Genomic DNA, 22,792 nt, shown 5'->3' with positions numbered 1-22,792 from the left:
AGGCTTGGTGGTCTGGAGCATGCTTGCTTGGGGGCGGGATCCTGCAGGGAGATGCTTGCTGTCTCACCAACTATGGGGAAAGAGGAGAAATCGGGCACTTGGCCGCTCTCCTGCCTGTTGGGTCAGCAGCCAAAATAGCTCTTATTTCCTCCTCCAGGCTCCAAGCTGAGATAAGTGGGAGAGAGTGTGACTTTTGCTCTTAATTTTCTCCCCATAAATGTTTATAAAATGCCTACTGTGTGCTGAAAACTCACACTTTTGTTGCTTTTTCCTAGGTCATACTTTGGGGGGTGGGTGGGATGGGGTGGATTTTTTGTTCTCAATTTGATTTCCATCCAAAGTCACGCTCTCTCCAGCGCTGAGCTGGAGGTTTCCAAACACCACCCTTCCCAGCCTCTCTAAAATCGACCCTCCCAGGATTTCCCTGGTCTGCTGGGCTCCTGGAGCTTCAAACATCTGGCCTCAATTCTGTCCATGCAAACATTTCTGCGTGCCTCTCGGATCCCAAGTTTCCCCTTTGCTCAGGCAGGGACAGTCTTTTCATTCCTACAAGCACTCCCTTTTCTCTGTCACTGCTGATCTCCTCCGCTACAGGAGTGTATCCAACAGAGGTACACAGCTGGGTGAGAGGAGGGCACGGGACCTTTGAAATCTGTTTGTCCTGGAATTTTTGAAAATCTAGCCATGGGAGGATTTAGTACACAGAAATTGAATTTAAAGGGATATATTGGTTTGCAAAACAAATGAAACTATTCACTACCCCAGCCATAAAGCTATTGTCTTTATAAATTTGACACCTCTGTTCTCAATTTTCTTTTTGAGGGATAGGCTGACCTATCAAAAAGCACAAAAAAACCAAACAACAATAACAACAACAATAAAAGCCCAAACCAAAAAAAAAAAAAAAGAACCCAGAAAGCCAAATATAAACAAAAATCTCCTTGCTGTTCTCTATGTAAAATTCCCAATGGCTCAAATTCCTACCTTCCAGCCGGATAAAGCATTTGGATCTGCAGGTTCTCAGAATTAGACATCCCCTTGTTAGCATGGCACTTACATTTGATCATGCAAGCCCTCTGATTAAAGCCTCTCTCTGGTTATTTACTGTCTGCAATATTAAATCCAAACCTTTTGTATAAACACATCCGACATGTAAACTTAACCAAAAACCCTTCTCTGCCTAAAATTGAAAAGGCTTTAGCACAATGCCTAAGTTGGACTTATCATTCCTGGAGGGAGAGGTCACAGTTTCTAAACCTGGTGTACAAATGAGGTAAAACAACCATCTCAGAAACATGCGCAGCATTTCACATAAATCAGCTCATTTCCTCTTCATGAAAGTTCTCCATGGCGTGCACTATTAGCGAAATGTAAAATTTGACTAATGCATCTACAGGTTCATCTGTCAGGCATAAAAAATCTCAGCAGGTCTCCCATTTAAGCTCACGGTTTAAAATTTAAATTTGTAGCAATCCGATTATAAAACTAGATGAAACATCTGCTTAATAAAAAGTCCACACTTAAAAGATTAACAAAATTGATCACATGAACGATTGACTCTCCTTTCCACCTTTCAACCAAACATCTCATGTTCTCAATATTTTAATAAGCCTGGATATCAGAAATTAAACTTAGCAGGATAAACAATATCTATTTTACAATTTTCTATTTAACACATACACATTTCATGTCTATACTATGAAGTTCCAATTGCTTAGCATAAATTAATTTTTAACCATGTGGTTTAATTGCTGATTTTTAACCATGTGATTTAATCAATACAAAAATCCACAGTTTCATAGGTCACCCCAGAAACCCTTGACTGCCTTCACGCCAAAGCTCTTAGATGATCACCAAAAGCCCATATTTCTTGCAACACGCATGCACTGGCTCCTGTAACTTCTGCTTCCAGCCTTGCAATGTCTCTGCCTTACCTATGAGACCAAGTCTTAAAGTGATCATTTCTCAGCAGACTGAGCCTGTTCAACACACGAAGTTCATGATGTCATCCCCCTAAAATCTCATCATGGAGGGAGTCCAAATTCCTCAGCATGGCATGACAGTGTACTCCCTGCATGCCTGTGTCCAAACCTGACATGCTGTGTAAATGTCGTCTGACTTCTCTGTCCATGCTGTAGGTGACCCAGCCTCTCAGCACAGAAGCCTCACTGCCCCTTGCGCCGAGGGGCAGTGGGCATTCATTCATGCATTGCACGTCAAATCGACACACCTTAACATAAAGCATGTTTTAAATCATCAGATTCCTTTGGAGACAAAACTCTTGACCATTTCCTTCCTTACAACCCTTCCTTGGCCAAATTCCAAGCAGCCCCCTCCCCACATGAAAGGATTAAAAATGGTGTCTCACCCCTTGCTCAGGATACAACAGTGTCCTCGATGTGTGCCTCTGTCACATCTAACCATGTTCTCATTGCCACTCGCCTCTCTGCCGAACTCATGAACCGGAAGGAGTCCCTCCCACGTTTAAAACGTTGCAAAGATTCTTTGTAGCACAAAGCCCCAAATTCTTAACAGACAGTGAAGTATCTTAACATGTCCACTTACCTCCGGCCCAGTCTAATTTTTTTTTTTTTTAAAAAAAGACCAACAAATCTTCCCCCATCACACTTTAAGCCGTTTATTGGCTTAAATCCGAACGTTTTGGAGTGACATTAGACTGATATGTCATCCCTTAGAATAAAATTCACACGTCTTTGCCCAGTTCATTAAATCTGAGCTTATAACTCCACCTTAAGAACACTGCAATGTATCTTAATTGTGCACTACATAAAAAGTCCAGATTCTTGGCATACAGCAAGCATTTGATTTCATAACTGAGCTATGTTATATCTATCACACACAAAAAAACTCACCGTGTCACTCCGTTAGAATTGGATAAATCAAATTTTTAAGCATGTGCAAAACTCTCATCACATCAGAGCTTCTAAATAAATTCCAAATTTCTCTGCACAGTCCCCATCTCGGCCATGTCAGCCCTCTAATTAAAACCTTTCCTCAGCGTCAACATTAATCATATCTCCTTGGCATGCCCTGCGAGTCAAACTTTGGCATGCCCTCAACATAGAAAGCCAGAATGTTTGGGCATGATTCTTAAATGTGTGCCTGTTAACTTTCCTATTTACGATTTCTCAGTGTTTCTCATTGCTTGTAATAATAAAGTCCAAAGCTGTTAGCCATAAAATATGTTTTATCATGCTTTCTCCAGGCTTATCTTCCACAAGCAAACAATCTCACTATTAAGTTTTTTTTAAAGCCTTTTGGCGGAAGCCCAAAGCCCTTAGTGTGATAGAAAATTTTGATTCTGCCACCCCTCAAAATAAAGTCCAGATTTCTACCCCAGAAACCCAAATCAATTTACAGTACTTGCGCTCGAGATCTTTCCACACACTTCCAGCAATGCTGAAAAGTCCCACTGGCTTTGAGTGACACTCTCATTTAACCAGGGCATTCTCAGCTCCCAATCGCTTACATTTCATGTCCAGGATATAAAATCCAAGTGCCCCCGTGCTGACTGGAGCCTGGAGTGAGCGTATCTTGTGTTGAAATTATGTAGACCGCGCTGTATGCTGGGGGATCTAGACCTTAAATTGTTTTGCACGAAATAAAAAAATTTAACCATCTGTAACGCCGTTCCTGATTTGTCTAGAAAGACTGAGTTTCGTGTCCCTGATTCTAAACTCATCTTGACTTTGTGTTCCCAGAGCTCTGTGTTTTTCAGATCTTTATTCCATTAGTTCACCCAGCAGTCTGTTCTCATTCTTTTTCGCCTTAGGCATCCTGCTTGGACCCCAGAGAACTGGAGATGGGTACCACCATGCAGTCTCACAGCAGCAGCCAGGAGGCGAACCCTGTACCCTGTACATTAAAGCTCTCCTGTAGCAAGAGGAAGGACCCTCTACTCCAGGTGACCCAGCCCAGGGATCTGCCTCTCTGGGTAGACATGGAGCATACTGAACGCCATCCTCATTCTCTGATGCCTCTGGTGATCACCTAGGCTTCCCCTGTCTGGCTCTCCACTGACCACCCTGCATGCCTTTAGTCCTTCAGATTCATCTCAATGTCTGCTCTCAAACATTAAATATATATATATTAAATATATATACATTAATATATACATTATATATATATATATATATATATTTTGAAATTTCTATCAAAATCTGGATCTTCTGCCTAGAGTTGGAGCTACTCTTTGGGTCTTTGTTGGAACCCTCTATCCCACAACACTCAAGACAGACACCCCAGTCTCACCACTACTAGTGTCCCGAGACTCAGTCAGGTTAGCTCCTTGCTTGCTTCTGAGCAAGTGGCCCATGGGGTCAGGGCTGTCACAGAGCATCTATGAAGGGTTCAGTGGGGGAGGAGCGGGGGGGGGGCAAATCCCTCAGCGAATACCTTTCCCTGTACAGTAAAGGAAATCTGATTTTAAAAATAGAGCTTGGAAGAGGAGATGAAAAGATATTTAGGAGCAGAGTTGAGTGTTGAGCATGGTCCGGGGGGCGGGGGCAGAGGAAATAGGGGAAAGGTGAGGACAGGGGAGGAGGGCGGGAGCCCCCACAGGAGTCTAGGAGGAGGGGGAAGTCAAGCAGAGGAGCTGAGGGCAGCCATGGCTCTCCGAGACCTGCCCAGTCACCCCGGGGGTCTTGGCTGTACGATGAACATTATGTGAGGACCCCTGTTACTTTGGGCTTGTCCGAGACTCTCAGAGCCACTTAAGTGTGACGGACACAGCCACCAAGGCTTAAAGGATAGGTGGCCTCAGAACAAATATCTTTTAGTTATTTCTCTACTGCCCTGGCCGGCTGGTGCCATGAATGGAAGTGCAGCACCAGGATAGGAGTAGACTTTCAAGGACAATGAGGGACACAAATTATGTTATTCATTTATTTTGTTAGAGAAATGTCATGGTCAAGATGTGTCCTTAGCAGGCAGAACCTTAGGATCCTTGGTTCCCCTGGTAGAAAAGAGTGTGTTGTTCCTTCTTCTTATTCATCTTCCTGGGAAAGGGAGTAGGACTTCCCAAAGCCCCACAAGGAGCTGGGGTCAAACGTCAGGGTCTCAGTGGCCTTAGGATATCAAGGGAGCAGGCTGGACCCAGCCCGTCCCCAGATCTTTGCTTCCCACTCCACTCTGACTTGGACATCTGAGATGGGGAGACCCTTCACCTCTCTGCTCAGGAAAATAAGCAAAATTTCTCCCTCTGTGGTATAGACAGAAATCCTTAATCATCAGCCCCTCGTCTCCATGATGGGGTAACTGTGTTTTTTGAAGTGAAAAATCCCATGACAGCTTGCAAAGAGTGAAAGTAGATAGACCTTTTCAGTCTCCAGCAGAGGACCCTCAGGCATGTTGCGGGCCTAACCATCCAGTGGCAGAGTAGTGCCCTTGACCCAGCCCTGTGTCCTGGCCCATGGCAGCTTGGGGGGCAACTGGATCACTCTCCCAGAATAACCACGGAGGGGGAGAGTATGCCACTCTGGGAGGGCCTTGGAGCCGTGCAGGAGTACACCCTTCCTCTATAGGTTGCCCCAATTGCAGAACCAATCAGCTGCTCCTGCCTAAACTTCCCTTTCAAGGCGTGTGGGCAGAGATGAAGCCTGGATAGGGATGGAGCTTGCGCAGCTGCCAGTCCTGCTGGGCCCCAACTTTCCATGTGACCTTGTTTTCCTGGCCCTCAGTTTCCCCATGGCTTTTTTACTTTCTTCTGGGGTTTCTGAGTGGTGCCTGGGGGGCTACCCAGGCTGTGGAGGCAAAGGTAGGGTCTGAGTGAGCAGACAGTGATCAGGGACTCCTGCTCTGCCTCAGTTCTCATAGCCGCACCCAGAAATTAGGGTCCTAGTTGTGTTTAAATAGAACTCCCCCAGTCTACACAATGGTTGAAAGCACAGTTGGGCTTCTTCTGGCACCTGCCTTGACCTTACAGCTCCTGCCTGCCTCTGGCTCGCTCCTTCGCCATCACTGCTGTTACAAGGCTACATGGGTGCACCTTGTCGGCTGCAGATGTAGGCGTGGGAGAGTATGTTCAATCTTGGAGGTGGGGACCTCAAGGCAGGAAGACCTCTTCCTAAGGGTTGTGAGAGGTAGGGTTAGGGCCAAGGAGAGGGTGGCCAGCCCTGCAACCCCCACTTTGCTCATTTAGAAAGGGAAGGAGGTGTTTCCCTTTGTAAACTGTGCAAAACTGTGCCCGAGTCTGTTCTTCTTTCTCGGGTTTTTCTGATTATTGCTTTTAGAACACCCACTCTAATTGCAGGGGTCAAGATTTAGACAGCATTGCACATACAGTGTCAACTTTAATTTTCCCATTAGCCCCATGATGGGAACAAGCCCCGCATTGAAAAGAATACACCAGAGTCAACAGGTGGACCCGCTGTCCAGGACCCTTGGTTATCAGTGGCAAGAATGCAGACCCAATCCAGCAACAACCACTCTTACCCATTGCAAAGAGTGGTTGGTAACTATTTTATAAGGGACAGCGTATGGCCATGCAGAAGACTTAGGGATAGCTGTAATTTTCCAATCATAGTGAAATCTGCCCAGTGCTATACTCTATCTTGGTTTTAATGCCATCGTTGGAGGGGGTGTCATACCCCTCTGTAGAGTTAAAATGACTTTTGGAAGACTTGGTGCTGACATCCAGCACCCAGGAAGGCAGAGTCAGAGACAGAAGCAGGGCTCAAAGCCAGTTTTATCCCCTCCCCTGGTGGATGGCACAGGCAGAAACAGGTGCCCAAAGAAGGATCAAGCAGTTGCCATTTGGGGACCTGGAGGGCCTCGTGGCCAAAGGCTGCCTTCATTCCATGCTGTTGATGCGGTCAGTCTCTTGGTCTGACAGGCAGCCAGACACAGAAGTGGGGGCCTCAGTGTCTGCCTCCATCTCCCCAAAAGTCTTGTGCTGTCATTCCCAATCCATTTTCTCTTATTTAGTATCAGCAGAGGGACAGGACAGGATAAGACAGCTGACTGAGACTCCACTAATTATAGCTGCTCAAGTATTGGGTACCCCAGAAAATGTCCAAGCTAACCCTTTGACCTTTAGTCTTTAGCATGGCCACACCCTATGCATTGACCAGGTTTTTCCCTCTCTATTGGGCAGAGGCCAGCATGGAACCCCTACCCCTGCTTACCTTGGCCGCAAGTGTCCAAGTGGATCTCCTGTGGTCCTGCTGAACTCGATCCTCCCTTCTTTCAGGAAGCTGTTGGATGAATGAATTTTCTTAGCAATGGAGGTAAAAATTTAGTGGTAACTCCCTAGTTCCTTCGCCTATTCCCCAGAACAGAATTACGGATTTAAAACATTTTTTTCTGCCCTTTGCGTATTTTCGCCAGTCACGTCTGGCGCGTGTTGGCACACTTGACTTCTCTCATTCCTTAGGATACTCTATATAGGCATCACTTTTTAAAGCTCTCATTTTGGAGAAGAAAAACGTGAGGCTTGGGGTCATAGTGCTTGCTAACTTGTGTCTCCTGACGGTCCTGTTGAAGACCAAGCAAAAGCCTAGTTCGTGACATGCCTTAGCCAGAGCCTCAGCTTTTCCACACCCATTCCTGGGACTTGTGTGTCCTGCTTTGGCCCTTGACATGGGCTCCTGAGCATGTGACAAGCCATCTCCTCATAGAGGACCCCTATTTTCTTCTCCAGCTAGTAGATAATAGATTTGATGTGAGTTTGGCACTCAGTTTGCTCTCCCAGTGACCTTTCCTGCAGGGGGCAACTATTGGAAGATTTCCAGGATGGTCCCCTCTTCCTTATGCTGAATCCAGCCCACAGTGACCTCTTTGATGGGGGTGGTGGTCAGCAATTGTTGCCTTAGTCTCATCTGTTTGAGAATTTGCAAATTTGTAGATTTTTCAGAATGGAACTAACCGAAGTCCTTCATTTTGTTGCAGCTGGGGCTCACTGCCCCCTGAGGGCAGTGAGCCAGTAATTCCTGAGGGAGCCCTGGTCCCTCCCAAGGTGGCCTGTCTTATATGACCTCGGAGAGCCATCAGCCCCACCAGGCATGTATGCACTTTTTTCTTATACTTTCTGTTCTTTCTGGAAGAAGGGGCCCTCTAGAGGAGTAGAGATAACACAACCCTAACAAACTGGTACCCCTGTCTCTCTGGGTGTGCCTAAGGGAGGCTTTAATACCTGCCACCTGATGTGGGGATGGCCACTATGACACCCTGTTGGGTGGAGAGGCTTGCATAGGGTCAGGGAGGACAATCTGCCCTTTGAGGAGCTGGGTAACCTTTGAACCCTGAATATAGCTGCTTCCCCCTTTTGTAAGATTGGGGCAGCAATGCCCAAATTTTGATAGCTGAAATAGAACAGACTAGAAAACGCTTTCCAGGTGGGGAGTCCTTGCCCCATGCAAAGGTGTCCCCTTAGGAGGCCCTTCCTGCTGTGGACCCATTTGAAAGCCCTTCTCATCATTTTGGAGTTAAGAGAAAAACAGAGGGAAGGATCAAAATGGGAAAGCAGCTTTGCCCCCCCCTCCCCCCCCCTCCCCCCTGGGTGTTTCCTGGGTTTACACAGGCTTTAGGCTATCTGTGTCCATGTGCAAGTAACCCTGGGCTGCAAAACTGTAGGGAGTTTCGTCTGGATACTGCTTTTTTTTTTTAATTTGTCATTAAAAATAGTTTGCATTTGTGAGATGCAAAATGAAGCAGGCAGATCCTTGCCTCTTACCTTAAGGTATTCACCAGTACAGTGCCCACTCCACAAATCCCGCGGATGAAATAGCAGAGCCTCAAGTGTGACAGAGGTAATTAAGGGCTGGCCGCAGGCAGAAGACTAGTTAACTCACCTTAGATTTTTTTTTTCCCTGCCTAAAATCACAGTGGGAAACTGGTCTGCATTTCCTCAGAGGAGGCTGTTAACCCAGTAAACAACAAAGCGGCTTTGCGAGAACAAAGGTGGATGGGGTTTCAGATGGCTGAGTTTAGAAAGGGTTAATTTTTGTTGTTGTTGTTCAGGGGTCTCTGAGCCTCAAGCATTTCTCTGAAGATTTGGGTGTAATCATATTATCTTTGTCACACACGCAGCCCTGTGCGTGTTCTGAGAATCTGACAGCCTGTGACAGCTGCAGGGGCCTCACTAGCTGGGGCTTAGTTCGCAAGCGCAACTCGGGGTACCTTGCAAAGAAGGGGGCTTCTGAGGAGTTCAGGGTGCCATGCACTACCTGAACGGGTTTGCAGTGCCGATGTAGGACCATCTAGGTGAGACTTCTGCAGGTACATGGTAACCGTGTGTACCGCTCGGGAGTCAAACTGTCAGGGCACGCATCAAGGCCCCGGCTCTTTGCCAGCAAGCAGGCTCCAGTGTTGACACACTCAGGCTGCTGTGTCTGCGTTTCTCTAGAGGCCCATGTCCCCTTTGCCAACATCTATCTCAAGTCACATTCCCTCGGAGTTCTCATTCCATACAGCTAATCCCCTAGAACGCGGGCCAGCGCATTAACTTTCTGGGCCTCTTAAGGACCAAAAAGGAAAATGTTCCCCCATGGGTACATTGCAGACACTGGGGGTGGGAGACCCTGGAGGTGAAGTCATAGCTTTCGGCTCCCACCTGCGGCTGCATGTCACTGACAGGCTGCACAGGACTAGGTCTTCAGTGTCACAGCCCATAAAGAGAAAAAGAAAAAAAAAAAGGAAAAGACAAAGATAAACCTTGAGTTTCTGTGTTTGCAGAGCTTGCTTTGGGCACCTATAAGTGGCTCGTCATTTGTCCACTAAAATGCTTGTTGAATTTGTTTTGGTTTGTAAAAGCTGGCAATAATAAAAAATCCTTTAAACAAGCAAATTAAAAAAAAACCCACGGAAAAGCTACCACACTAAATATTTATTGTAATTACACAGGAAATGTGCTGCTGATTAATCCAGGGGCTGGTAAAAATCAAAGTGCACATAGCGCTTAGCCCCTCCCTCAAGCCCCTATGGGCCTTCTAGGTGCCTGCATTTTTCTGTGCCTTTGCTTACATCTATAAACCCACTCCCGGAGTGGATGACTTTGTTCCTTTTGTACAGGGGCTATTTCAAAGCTAGTGTTTTTCCTTTTGCATTTTGTATCAGCTTGTTTCTCTTCCCTCCAGAATGTGCTTGGCAATAACAAAGATCCATAGCCTTCCTTCTGGTACCCAGCACCTCAGACTCCTGAACGGTGTGCACACTGGAGTTGCTTTAACCGTCGCACTACCACTCTGAAATCTGGGGTCCTTTATCCTGGCAGGTGTAAGTAATTACTGAGCTCTCTGGATATGGGGAGTGAGCTCCCAAGTATTTATGACACTAATAGAAATGAATATACGAATGCATACATTAGCAGAATAAAAGGCGGTATGCCTTGGACCAATGATAGGAGAGTGTCTATGAACAAAGCACCGTGATTAATCTGGTTCTTTGTAAAATGCAGAGGTCCATTAAAAGACAATAGGTCTGATGTTTCCCTCTTTTTAAGAGCTGTTTAATATTCCGGTCTATGTATGCAACGCCGTGGCTTAGACCGTGTTTTATTATTGAAAACCCCAGCTGGACTGTTCTTCTCCAGAGGATGTGCACAGATAGAAGTGTGGTCAAATCCCTACTCATCAGGGCAGGTCATGGGTTCCCGCTTGCTCATTATATTATTTAAAAACTAAAGCCATGAATACATAAATAAAGGTGGTATCTACACGGATCAGCGAGAAGGGCATGCCACATACCCACATTTTAATTAACGTTAGCCAGCTCAACTGATGGCCGATTAAAAAAAAAAACCTAAGCTGTTTTCATTTTATGCCATTGCTGATAGCACCGCAGAGAACATTCTGGTAGCTAAGCTTGTGAACACATCCCTGAGTGTGTTTACCCCAACTCCTTGACGGGGTGTGGGGGGGTTGCTGAGTAAATGATTTGCACAGATTTGTGTTCATTGAGCCATCTTTCTCAAATACCATTTTCACCTTATTACCATCTCGCCTTCCAATCCAGTCCTCTAGCTGACTTCCCACAGCTTCCGGAATGTCTTCCAAGGGGAAAGGGAAAGGAGAAAGGAAAAAGCCTGATACAGAATTCCTTTGAGCATCTGGCTTAACCTCATGCTCTTTCAGCCTATGGCCATCCTGGCCACACTGTGCTTAGGGTGATGAATATCCTTGACATACCCCCCCCCCCCCCGCAGTCCCCCTCGCCGCTCCCCCCTCCCCCTCGCAGAAAGTAAACCCCTAATGTCTAAAATTCCTCAGACCATGGTCGCTGGAAGTCATAGGGTTTCCTATTCTAAAGCTGCTTTCTTACCCCCTGTAATTTACTGAAGGGATCAGATGTTAATCACCCGTTCTTTTGTCCCTTCCAGAAACCCCTTCAGTGTTTGCTGAGACTGACTTCTGAGACCCCTGTGAGCTGTGTGGTGCTGGTGAGTCTGCATATCACCACAATACAGCACATGTATTGTTACACACATGTGCGCGCGCACACACTTCCCATGCTCGTGGGTTGAGAGTCCCATGATTAATTTTTCATCCTAACTGTGGCCTAGTGGTACATTTGTCTTTCGGCTCGCTTTTTGCCTTCTTGTCCCAGGATGTAATCATGGGAAAGAACAGGTGGTGGCTGGATCCGTCCTGACCTGGAACATACAGGTTTGTGAGTGGGCATGTTTGTCTTTGAGTCAGCCGTGCCTCTAGGGACAAAGGCCTTGGTCTGTGAGTTCAGAGTGAAGTGGGCTTGGTGCCCTTTCTTTTCTGGCATGGGAGTGGGCTCAGGACTTGCAAATAACCATCCTCAGCTCTAATCCAGCTACAGAACAGACTCAAGCTGTGTGTCTTTAGCTACCTTACAGGCGTCTCTGTGCTTTGGTTTCTCTCTCTTTTTTTTTTTTTTTTCAAAATTCTTAACGTCTCTCTCACACACAGGCCCATTGAGATTCAGTGAGAAAATAGTTCAAATAAATAATCTGCTGCAGTAACACACGCAGGGTACCCAGTAAAATCCCAAGCTAGCCCAGCCCAGGCCAGCCTGTGACCCCTCACCCCCGCACCCCCCCCCCCCCGCCCCCTCCGCCGCCGCTCAGCTGCCATGCCGCCACCGCAGCGCCACCGCCACCGCCCCGTGCCTTCCCTCTTCAGGGCAGTCCTGCCTTTTCAGTGACCGAGACTGACAGAAGCAAACAAAAAAGTCCCCAGAATGCATAAAACCTCCTGGCTCCCCTGCCCAGGCTCCTGTACCCTTGCAGACCTTCCCAGGGGATCCCTGTGCCCTTCCCCAACACCTGGGGCCAGCCCAGCTAGCTACCTTACTGCTCTAACTGGGGTCTCCTGTAGTTTGGTGGACAGTGCGTCTTATTTTCATATAAATAAATATAAGAAGTCAAATTGCTCCCAGGCAGCCGTTAGAGGCTTCCATTTTACAGCCTTTGGCAAGGATGGTTCCAGAGAACCAGTGATGGTTATGACCCCCACAAAGCTCAGCTTCCCAGTACCACAAAAAAGCCCAGCGCTGCCCCTGAGCCATCTGTGTGCTGGGCGTTTGGGGAAAAGTGCGACTTGCCTGTCACCTCTCACACAGAAGGGACCCTCCTCCGTTGCCTGCACAAAGCCTCCTCTAGCCACTGTTTGGCTTCTTCACCGGTCAAGCAGACGTCTCCTCCGTGTGTGACTCTGCTTTTCACAGAAACCCATTTCTCAACTTCATCAAGCCTGTATTTTATCACCGTGCCTTGAGCAACAGGAGTTATCAGCGGATGCCGCCAGCAGAGTGTCCCCTCCCCACACAGCAGGGGCTAAAGGGCTTATTGCCTTATGACCCCAGCTCCCGGGTTGGACTTTGGGTGACTTTCTTAACAGAGAATCTCTTCTGAGCCCCATCAGGGTCTTCAGTCCCCTCTAGCCAGAAATGTTTATTCACAAACGTGTGTGTGTGTGTCTCTGTGTGTGTCTGTGTGTGTGTGAGGAGAGAGAGAGAGAGAGAGAGAGAGAGAGAGAGAGAGAGAATGAGAGAGGCAGGGGAGGGAGGAAAGGAGGGAAAGTGTGTGTGTGTGTGTGTGTGTGTGTGTCAGAGAGTGTGTTTGTGTGTGTCAGAGAGAGTGTGTGTGAGAAAGAGAGAGTGAGGGAAAACGAGAGAAAGTGTGTGTGCGTGTTTGAGGGAGAAAGAGAGAGGGAGCGAAGGAGGGAAGAGAATATGTGTGTGTGCTTGCGTGCTTGTCTTCCTCCTCATCCATATCCCACAGGGAATCCTCCCCACATAATACTGCACAGGCAGTGACCTATGTGAATGTCAAATGTCCACTTTCAGAGTGACAAACAAATCCTTTAATAGACAACAACAGCAAAACAACAGTACCACAACCAAACACTCCAACAGCAAGGCTCCATGAGTGCAAACTGCATTCTCAAGCCTTGCAGCCTTAACCCAGAAGTGGCCAGGCAGCCCATCTGGCCTCTGGCTCGCTCACCTGCAACACGATGCTGCCCCCGCTTGGCGGGTCAGAGCAGCCCAGAGAGCTTGGGCCCCCAGATGAGGGTTTTTGGGAGCTGGGCACTCAGGCAGCAGAAACGAGGGGGACTTTGCTCAGATAATTCTATCATTTTTCAAAGTCTTTTTCCCTGCTCCTTTTGAAATATTTTTCTCCATGGAGATGTGACCCTGCTCAAGGTTTATCCAGTTCATCCTGATTGTTCCACAGACAAGAAAGCCCAGCCAGCCTTTCAGCTGTCCCTGGAATTTACACACTCACACATAACGCGCGTACAGGGAGTTCGCACACTAGGAGCAATGTCAGGAGACAGGTCTATCTGGTTGAGAGGTCCCTCTGCTAAAAGCCCCAACTCACTCCCCCCACCCCATCCCCAATGAACCCACAGAAATAGCCCATTAGAGTCAGTGCTCAACTGTAATGCCATGGGCTGCATCCATCAGTGTGCAGGCTCCTAAGTCCCACCACTGGGTAGGGTGATTTCACAAGCGCCCCCCCCCCCCCGACTTCCCAGGCCACGCTGCAGCAGCTATCCAACTCTGTGGCTAGGGCTTAGCCTCCAGAGACACAGCCTGCCGTTCCGATTACCAGCTGGTACCTCAAACAGGTGTCGCGCACTTTCTATGCCCTCCACTCCCTTTCCCAGGCTGTTGCCTTTCCAGGTGACTTAGACCAGCACTCCTGGACTTGAAATCAGGCAGAGAAGACCCATGGCCACTCCAGGTGGCCCTCCCTTAACAGGGATTCAGTTGCAGGGCAGCCCCCACCATCCCCCACTCTCCCAGAGCACTCACCCCCAGTCTCAGCGCCTCTCCCTCAGTGCCTCAGTTTGACCACCAACTATCAGTGTGCCTTTGCCATTTCACCTTTGGCAAGGTCACGGCAAAGGTTAACAGCAGAGGTCACGCATCCTTACCCCAACCCCAGCCAGCTCTTCTCCAGTCAGCCCCACTTGTTGGCTCAGGACTCGGCCCCGTGGGAGCTTTTCCAGAGCCTATCTCTTTGGGCTGCTAGCCAGCTAGAAAACACTGCTGCAGCCTCCCCACCACGTACCGGCCTGCCTCTCTGCTCGGGTGCCTCCAGTAACAGGGAGCTCCCTCTCCCTGGCAGGCTGCTTGGGGGCTCACGCACTGAGACGCTCCTCTCAGCCCTCCCCTGTCTGCTGCATCAGCCTCCGCAGCTCCACAGCAGCCTGCTTGTGCCGTGGCCCTCAGGTCTTTATGGGAGGCAAATTCCCTCTCTTTCAGGGTCCTCCCTGTGCTGTGCTGAATAGCAAAACCCCCACCCACCATGAGAACAAGTTTGGGGGCCTCTACACCTGTCTGGGGGTGTTTTTCCCTTGGTCCATTACACCTGGGGCAGAGCCCTTTGCCCTATTGTTCTCCCAGTAGTCTGGGGGAGAACATGGTACTCCCCCCTCGGGGGGGCAGCTGCTCTGCCAGTAGCTATTAAGCAGCTCTGAACCCTCTTGATTTTTTTCCTCTCTCTCTCTCTCTCTCTCTCTCTCTCTCTCTCTCTCTCTCTCCTCTCCCCCTTTTTTTATGGCCCCTTCACCAGTTGCTAGGGAGAAGCCTCTTAATGCAAAGCCCCCTGCTTTTTTTTTCCTGATGGAACGGTGGCTGCCTGGCCAGCCCTGGTTGCCCTGCAGAAGTGGGAGCTGCAGAAGCAGCTGCAGCAGGGCTGGGGGGCTCTCACTCTGCACAGCTAGGTTTGACTCTCACTCTGCGGTTGTGAGACCACACAATTCCCTTTAGTTTTCAGAGTCTAGGGGCTTTGCCTGTGAAATGGAGATGAGAGTTTTTTTTTCTCTCACCGGCTTGAAGCAAGGACTTAAGGAGACTAGAGTAGCTGAGCCTTTACCAGACACTTCATAAACGCTTGTGGAGTCGGCAGTGGGACCCGGGAGGAGGGCGACACGTAACAAGTGTCATAGGAGAGAAAACAGGCTGGCCTTTCAAGACCCCAGGCTGCATACACTCTGCAATATCTCCTGGCAGAGGCCCCTCTGCTGGCTTAATCGCACAAATCAAGCCAGTCAGAGGCAGCCCTTAGCCTGGGGAACTCACGGGAGATGAAGCAGGCAGCAGGAATGCCATGCAGAGCCCACATCTGCATTTACTAGCTTTGCATGGTAGATAACAGCATTTGGGGAAAGCAGTAAGGCAGAGAAAGACATTTCCTTCTGTCACTCCTTTGAAGGGCCAACTAAGAAAGGGAGGTTTAGGGAGGACAAACAACAGCAATCTCAGGGCATCCTCTAGACGGTGGGAAAGGGCTGACTTTCCACTCATTCACACTCCCAGACACTGCAACGCACTTACCTCCTATGTCCCTAGCGTGAGGCTAGGGCTAAAGTGATGATGTCAGTTGGCCGGTCGGCCGATCGCTCGGTCTGTCAGTCAGTCGGTCGGTCGATCGGTCGGTCGGTCAGTCGGCTTCCTGTCTTCGAACTGCAATCATTCTGAAGGAGAAAACAAACAGGGAAGAGTTTACCACACAGGAATGCACTCAAGGGCGGGTGGTAGCAGTGGGGATTCATGGAGCCCCCGGAAGAAGCCTTGAACTGGGATGTCTGTCTAGCACTCACATGGGGAACCTCACAAATAGCAGTCCATAATCTGTATTGGATTGACGAAGAAGCTAAGGCACAGTAAGGCCAAGTCCCATACTCACCGTCTCCCAGCTGATGTAACATTGGGCCAGGATGAAACCCAAGGCTCTGCCAGGCTCCCCACCACACCCTGCTGCTGAAGACTGCCTGGCGAGGCTGTGCTGAGTGTTGGGGGGGTGATGTGGATGGGCAGAGGACGGATTGATTAGTTTTAAGCACCTCCCAGTGTACTTGAGATCTCGGCTCTTTTGTGGACCAATCAGTTTGAAGGGCAGGTTCAAAATTAGGTGTAAGGACCTATAAGAAGAGGCTTGTGAAAATGATATTATTAACCTGATGAGGAGAGGGCCTCTACTTATCTTTAATCAAATTGCAGACATAGTGGGGGCTAGGATTTGTTTGGGTGGATGGCGAGCTAGAGAGATCCAAATGTTCCCGGGTTCTGGTGAGCTTCCTGGTGCAAAGTGTCATCTCCAAGTGTCTGGAGCTGAGAGCTGGGAACAGAGACCTCCTAATGCAGCCCCCTCATCTCAGGGAAGTGCCCTATACTGACCACTTATGGTCAGGGGACCCCAGGCCCCTTCCTCAGATATAAACTGGGACCCTGAACCTTTTCTCATCTCAATTTGCCATCTGTGTGAGAGAAATAGAAAGCAAACATCATTCTAAGAGACAATTCCACTCCTATGTGGTAGAGAGAGGCACCAAGCATCATTTTAAGAGATGATCCCACTCCCATAACCTTTTCTGGTGATGGCTGCTGTTGCCAGACACCTGTTTGCTTGTCAGAGCTGTGTTGAACAGGAGAACTCAGGCTACTCCCCTTCCTACAGAGTGTGATGCAGATGAGGACAGGAGAGGGGAGGGGAGAGGTGACTCCTACAAAGGAGCAGAGAGCAAAGTTCTGCTTTGGATAGGAGTTGAGCCACTTAAGATTTGTGTCAACTCAGGGTGCAGTGGAAATGGTCCCAAATCTTCAGACACCAGCCAAGAGTCTGTGGCGCCCCCAAGTGCCACAAGGGGGCTGCCTGGGCTACAAGTTTTTGCATTCTTAAATGAGGAGGGGGAGGCAAGAAAAGGAGGGACCTGTGCTTTGGATTTCTGCGGCAGCGCTTTAATTGCAGCAGATGCAGAGGAAGCAGGCGGGTAGGGGGGCGACAGTGTCCCAGGGTGGCTTCAAGAGGCCCCTTTCCCTCACAGGATCTGCGCTGCAATGCAGACGGGGCTGCGGGCGGGCAAGCTGCTGAGGGTCGGAGCTGTCCGGTGTCTGCTTCCCAGAGTGAGGAATGAAAGATGAGGGAGAAAGCTTGCAGGGAGTGCGCAGTGGCCAGGCGCCCAGGAAACCCAAGGGAAGAGCGAAGATGGGGCCAGAGCCTGTGGCTGTTGCAGGAGCTTCAGGAAAGTGGGGGTTCTGGGAACAGTGGGTAGTGGACCAGGCAGTTTTGGGGTTTCAAGGTGAGTCAGTTTACTGTCCTTTGAGTGAGAGCAAAGAGAGTGTGGAAGAAAGCAGCTGTGACAGCTTGGCAAGCAGTTTGAGGGAGAAAAGCATCAATTCTTATCTTTCTAAGGAGGCTTAATTAAAAATAAAACAAAATAGAAAACTAGACAGTGTGGCTGAGCTGGTTACTCACTGTGTGTGACAGGTGACAGTGCCGTTCTCTTAACTAAACTATCACAGCATCCCAGCAGGAGGGCACGCAGGCTGCTGTTTCTGCCTTCAAGAGAGATGCTGTGGATCTTTAGAGCTAGGGGAGAGTCTGGGGGTGCAAGCGGGCCAGCGGGGAGCTAGATGGCGTGCATCTGGATGGTGTGCGTCTGGTGGGGGTCTGCAGGGTCTGGGGGTGCACGCAGGCCAGCAGAGAGCTAGATGGTGTGCCTCTGGTGGGTGTCTGGAGGGTCTGGGGGTGCAAGCAGCCCAGTAGGGAGCTAGATGGTGTGCATCTGGTGGGGGTCTGGAGGGTCTGGAGGGTCTGGGGGTGCAAGCAGCCCAGTAGGGAGCTAGATGGTGTGCATCTGGTGGGTGCCTATTCCTCAGTGCCCCCCAGCACTGGCACTTACCCTTTTGTCCACCCAATTTGTAGTAAGTGTTTCTTCAATCCTTCTGCCACTCGGAGATATCTGTGAGCCAGCCCCACAACATTCTGCTAGACTGAACTTAGACCCAAAGCCCCCTCTGAGCTTTGGGTTTCCCTAGACCCCACTTCTTACCGACTAGCATTGATTTTCACTTGTTGCTAAAAAAGAAAGCCAGCATTTATTATGGAGATTTTTCAGACAACGCAAGCAGAGAAAGCAATGTGTTCTTAAACACCGCAGTTTTAACTTTTTTTTATTTCATCATCTAGATGCAGAGCCCAAGAAATCCATCTATCCCTGTGCTGCATCTGAGCTCTGGACCCTCCCTCGCTCCCCACCGCCTCAGTCCCCAGCCTCGGACTGTTTTGAGGCAAATTCTAGAGATCACATTGTCTCTTCTGTGCATCTTTGAATATTTATCTCTGAATAGGGGCTTCCCCCTTCATAAAAACATAAAGATGCTATCCATTACCCCGATTTTTATAAAAATACGTGTAATACTATTATCTCAGTTAACCACTTAACGGCTTTTCTTTTCTGCCATCTAACCTCTATGCAGTGTCCAAATCTTCCTGAAGGACTCATAAATTTCTTTTATGATTGGCTTATTCAGATCTCTGCCCAAAGTACTTGCTGCACTTTCAAGGGGCCTGTGGGGTTCTCAAAGGTAAGTACAGCTTGAAATTCAGCGCTTTAACCAAGTACAAATTTAGTAAGCCTCAGTTTTCTCCCTGAAAATGGGCCCAATTCTGGGTACCTCCAAGGGCTGTCAGGCAAATTGGAGACAGGTACATACATATCCCCCAGCCCCATATCAAACAAAAATTAGACATGGCAGCCAGCAGCTGTTACTTGAATTATCCGTTTTTCACGGAAACCTCTGAAAGAGTTGGACTGCGTAGACAAGACAGAGCTGGCCATCATCCACAAAACAAAAGGCGCCTGGCAGGCCAGGGCCCCTGGATGATTTAGACAGAGCGTGTACTACATCTCAACAAGGGCAGCCTGTAGAGCAGGGGGCTAGGGTCCCGGGACCCCCCACCGGGTGCTGGTCCACTAGGTGGCACTCTCTGCTGTGTGTCCAGGACAGACCACTCCCCAAGGTACCCAGGCCACAGCCAAAACATCCCAGGTAATTCTCAAACATCAGCTCCACATGCCATGCAAAACGCAGTGTTTTTTCCTCTCTGCATCCCTCCCAGCCCAGTAGCAGAAACAAGAAAATGCAAACATTTTATAACAAATTACTGAGACCAAACACTAGACAGCCCACCTCCTTTTTAATTCTCCGTCCTAGCTACATCAGATTGCTCATTATTTTACAGATAAGAGGATGATGAGGGGGTCAAGGATTTGCCCAAGATCGGCTAGTAAGCAGGACCCGGGGCTCCAACCCAGGTTTGTATGATCCCTTTGCAAAAGAGAGAAGTGGAAGGATGGAGGGTCGTTCTGATGGATGAGTAGGTTCCAGCATGAATATACGTGAGTGCCTAGCAAGGCGGCTGTATGGATGATAAATGCCAGAGGGATGGGGGCATGGATAACACAGGCCAGCAAGCTTCCCTATAGATAGGAGACCCAGAGATAGAGGAGATAGAAGAAGGCAGTTTCTCACCAAGATCAAAGGCTTCCTGGCTCTTCCAGGAGAAGTTCCCTCTTTGCAGTCTGCTGGTGAAGCTCCTGCGTTCTGTGCAGCCTCCGAGTGGATTGATTGACTCAGGTGGTTCTGAGATAACAGGTGGCCGACCAGGTCACGAGGACCCAGTTCCAGCTATGGTGCTGGGGCTGCTCACTGGCAGCTCTCAGTCCCTGCTGCTTTCACGTGTGCTGGGGAACAGCAGGCTGCTGCCTCTCCACCGGCTCTCCTGGATGACTAAGCCAGAGCCCTGGCCTCACGCTCAGCCCTCCTCTTGAACTTGGTGTGCTTTTATCTATGCAAGATCATCACAGCCACCCTCCATGATGGCATTTTCCACTGTCAATCAAAAGGAGAAGAAACTGAGGGTTGGAGATACGAAAAAGACTGTCCTAAAAGTCATATAAGGGGGCAGATGCAGACCCAGCCTCCTTTTTTCTCTCAAACACACACTACTGACAGACTGCCTTTCCTCTATGGCCACGCCTGAAAAGAAATCCGTGTGTTCCTCAGCACTCCCTCAAGTCAGGAGCACCTTTGGGGCTAAACTTCTTATCCAATCGAATCGTAGTTTATTTTCTAAGCAACATCTTCTCAAGTACATTCTATCTGTAATTATCACACAAGCAGGGGCCACACGTACTCTGGCATCCCGTGGGAAAAACGAGCAAGTGAGGTTTCCTGCATTTTCTGTTCTGACTGAATGCTAATGGAGTAGGTGTAAAAATGGCTACCCAGCCCGAGGGGGTGCGAGGCAGGGAGCACAGGGACTGGGAATGGCCTCTCAGCAGAACGGGCTTTCGTCTTAACAGCTAGGTTTTGCAAAGCTGCACATGGGCCAGGCTCAGCCAGGCTCTGCCAGCAAGCCCCTCTGTGTGTGCCTTAACCCTCGTGCCGCAGCCCTAGTGCCTCAGTTTACCCAGCTGTAACACAGAATACCAAAAGCACCTATTATTATTACTGTTGTTGTTATTATTGTTGTTTTTGTTATTATTATTTCTTTTGAGACAGGGTTTTACCACATAGCCATGACTGTCCTGGAACTTGTTAGGTAGACCATGTTGGCCCTCAAATTCACAGAGATCCACCTGCCTCTACTTCCTGAGTGCTGGGATCAAAGACGTGCACCACAATACCTGGCCGTATTAACAGGCAGTTAAAGCTACTTGAGGGGCTGGAAGACGGCACAGTTGAAAGTGCTTACTGCTTTTCCAAAGGAGCCAAGTTCAGTGCCCAGAACCCACATCAGGCCACATACAATTAATTGCTCCAGCCTCAAATAGATTCACCACCCCCTTCTGGATTCTGCAGGCAACTACAAATTCATATATACGCAGTTTAAAAAATACATATAAAATGCAGTGAACTGAACTCTTAAAATACACAAAAAGGGGGGCTGGGATGTAGCATGCTCCCTTAGCATTTCCAAAGCCCTGAGTTTGACCCCCAGCACCATGAAAAAAACGGGATGAGGTTACAGACCTGTGATCTCAGTACTGAGAAGGTGGAAGCAGGAAGATCAGATGTTCAAGTTCACCCTTCACCACATAGCGATTCGAGCCAGTTGAGGTGCATGAAACCCTTCTGTCCCCAAAAGGTGTTTTAATCATAACCACTGAGATAGGATTTAATATCTTTGGTAAGAATCATCAGCCACTTGGGGCATCCACTGCCTCATTTTGCTTCTTCCCTGCTGTGTGACCACTTGCCAGTCACTTAACCTCTCTGGGGCTCAGTTTGCCAATGAATAAATTAGGACTTCTGGTATCCTTGTGCCAGTATGACCATCTCAGTGGTGCGTTCTCCCCCGAGAGCTGCTTTCTTGGCCCCCACGGTTCGAGTTATTCTGTCAGCCCCACATTTTGTGCTTATTAATTCTGAGTGTTCTTTTCTGCCTTCCCCCACAGGGCTGATCATTCTCAGATTTTGTCCTATTCTCAGCATCTAGACCTGGAACAGAACGGGAGCGAGGATGTCTGGTGCCTAGTCATATCCACACCCGAGGAGTGTCTGCGTGTGCACAGCTGGCTGCTCGGGGCTCGGTACAGTGTCTGCATTCAGTAACTGTTGGCTAATTATGACTATTATGTCTAATTGACAGGGCTGTTGTAGGGATGAAGTGAAAATAATGTATGCTCTCGTGTGGTGTGGTGTGCATATTCTGTGTTGGGTGTGGGATGAACTGTGCTGTTGCCCCCTGGGGCCCACAGGGGGACTTTTATACCACCTGAGGCCCCCTGCTGGGAGCTGGGAGCAGGGAACTTGGAGCAGGGAGCTGGGAGCTGGGAGCTGGGAGCAGGGTGTGGAATTGGCTTGGCTTGGTCAGTGAGCGCCCCCTTTGGTCAAGAGGGGAATAATTTGAAATTCAAGAATTTCTTGGCAATTCAGGGCTCATTTTGAATAGTGCTTTTTTAGCATTTGGGCAGCTCTGAGTTTGAAACCCCCAACACTGCACAATAGTAAGTGTGGCGGCCCAGACCTCTAATCCAAACACTCCAGAGGTGGAAGCAGAAAGATCAGGAGTTCAAAACCATCCTCAGGCCAGCCTGGGTTTTAGGAGACCCCGTCTAAAGAAAAACAAATACTAACAAATCAAAACAGCAAGTCTGATAGCACAGATTACTCCCAGAGAGCAATTCGTTTCCTACACTGTTTTGACTTTCAAAAACGCATCCCTTTGGGTGGATTTCTTCTTTTAACTATGATATCTTGACCACAAAGGAACAGCTTCCAATTATGTCTGGCCTAAGAGCCATTCTTCCTTAAACCTATGGCTAGGCCTGAACACAGAGTGAGTCTGATTGTTTAACCTTTAGGAGACTGTTCGAGCAGATAGGTGTGTGGGGTGGAACTGGCGGTCAGAGTATGTACAGGGCGGCCGTTGCTTTGAGGATTGGTCTGTCAGTCCACCCGTCAGTCCACCTGGTCCATCGGTCGGTCGGTCGGTAGTCCTTCACCCTGTTGGACCCAGGAAGTGATGCTGTCCTCACTCTACAAATCCTACGAGTCCTGGGCC

The 22,792-nt window shown here is 48.8% G+C and overlaps 1 long non-coding RNA gene and 1 other non-coding gene across 9 annotated transcripts in view; both read left to right on the top strand.

The window, feature by feature from the left end:
- The first annotated feature begins 10,346 nt into the window (after window positions 1-10,346).
- Window positions 10,347-10,423, top strand: LOC121434507. Its single transcript, XR_005972443.1, has one exon. It is a non-coding gene; the product is annotated as a small nucleolar RNA SNORD112 (small nucleolar RNA).
- Window positions 10,424-21,719: 11,296 nt separating this feature from the next.
- Window positions 21,720-22,792, top strand: part of LOC121434338 — a 46,039-nt gene continuing 44,966 nt past the window's right edge. For 2 of the 8 annotated variants that reach the window (XR_005972421.1, XR_005972422.1), the window contains exon 1: window positions 21,725-21,818. This is a non-coding gene — a long non-coding RNA (uncharacterized LOC121434338). Of the gene's footprint in view, window positions 21,819-22,792 lie in introns of all 8 variants that reach the window. The other 6 variants (XR_005972418.1, XR_005972417.1, XR_005972420.1 and 3 more) reach the window with 5 other exon arrangements.

The sequence above is a fragment of the Microtus oregoni genome, unplaced genomic scaffold (assembly GCF_018167655.1).
Source record: "Microtus oregoni isolate MIOR12 unplaced genomic scaffold, Mior012 000043F_ref0000047, whole genome shotgun sequence".
Lineage (NCBI taxonomy): Eukaryota > Metazoa > Chordata > Mammalia > Rodentia > Cricetidae > Microtus > Microtus oregoni.
Note: the sequence above shows the minus strand (reverse complement) of the source record. Positions and strands in the feature narration are given on the sequence as shown.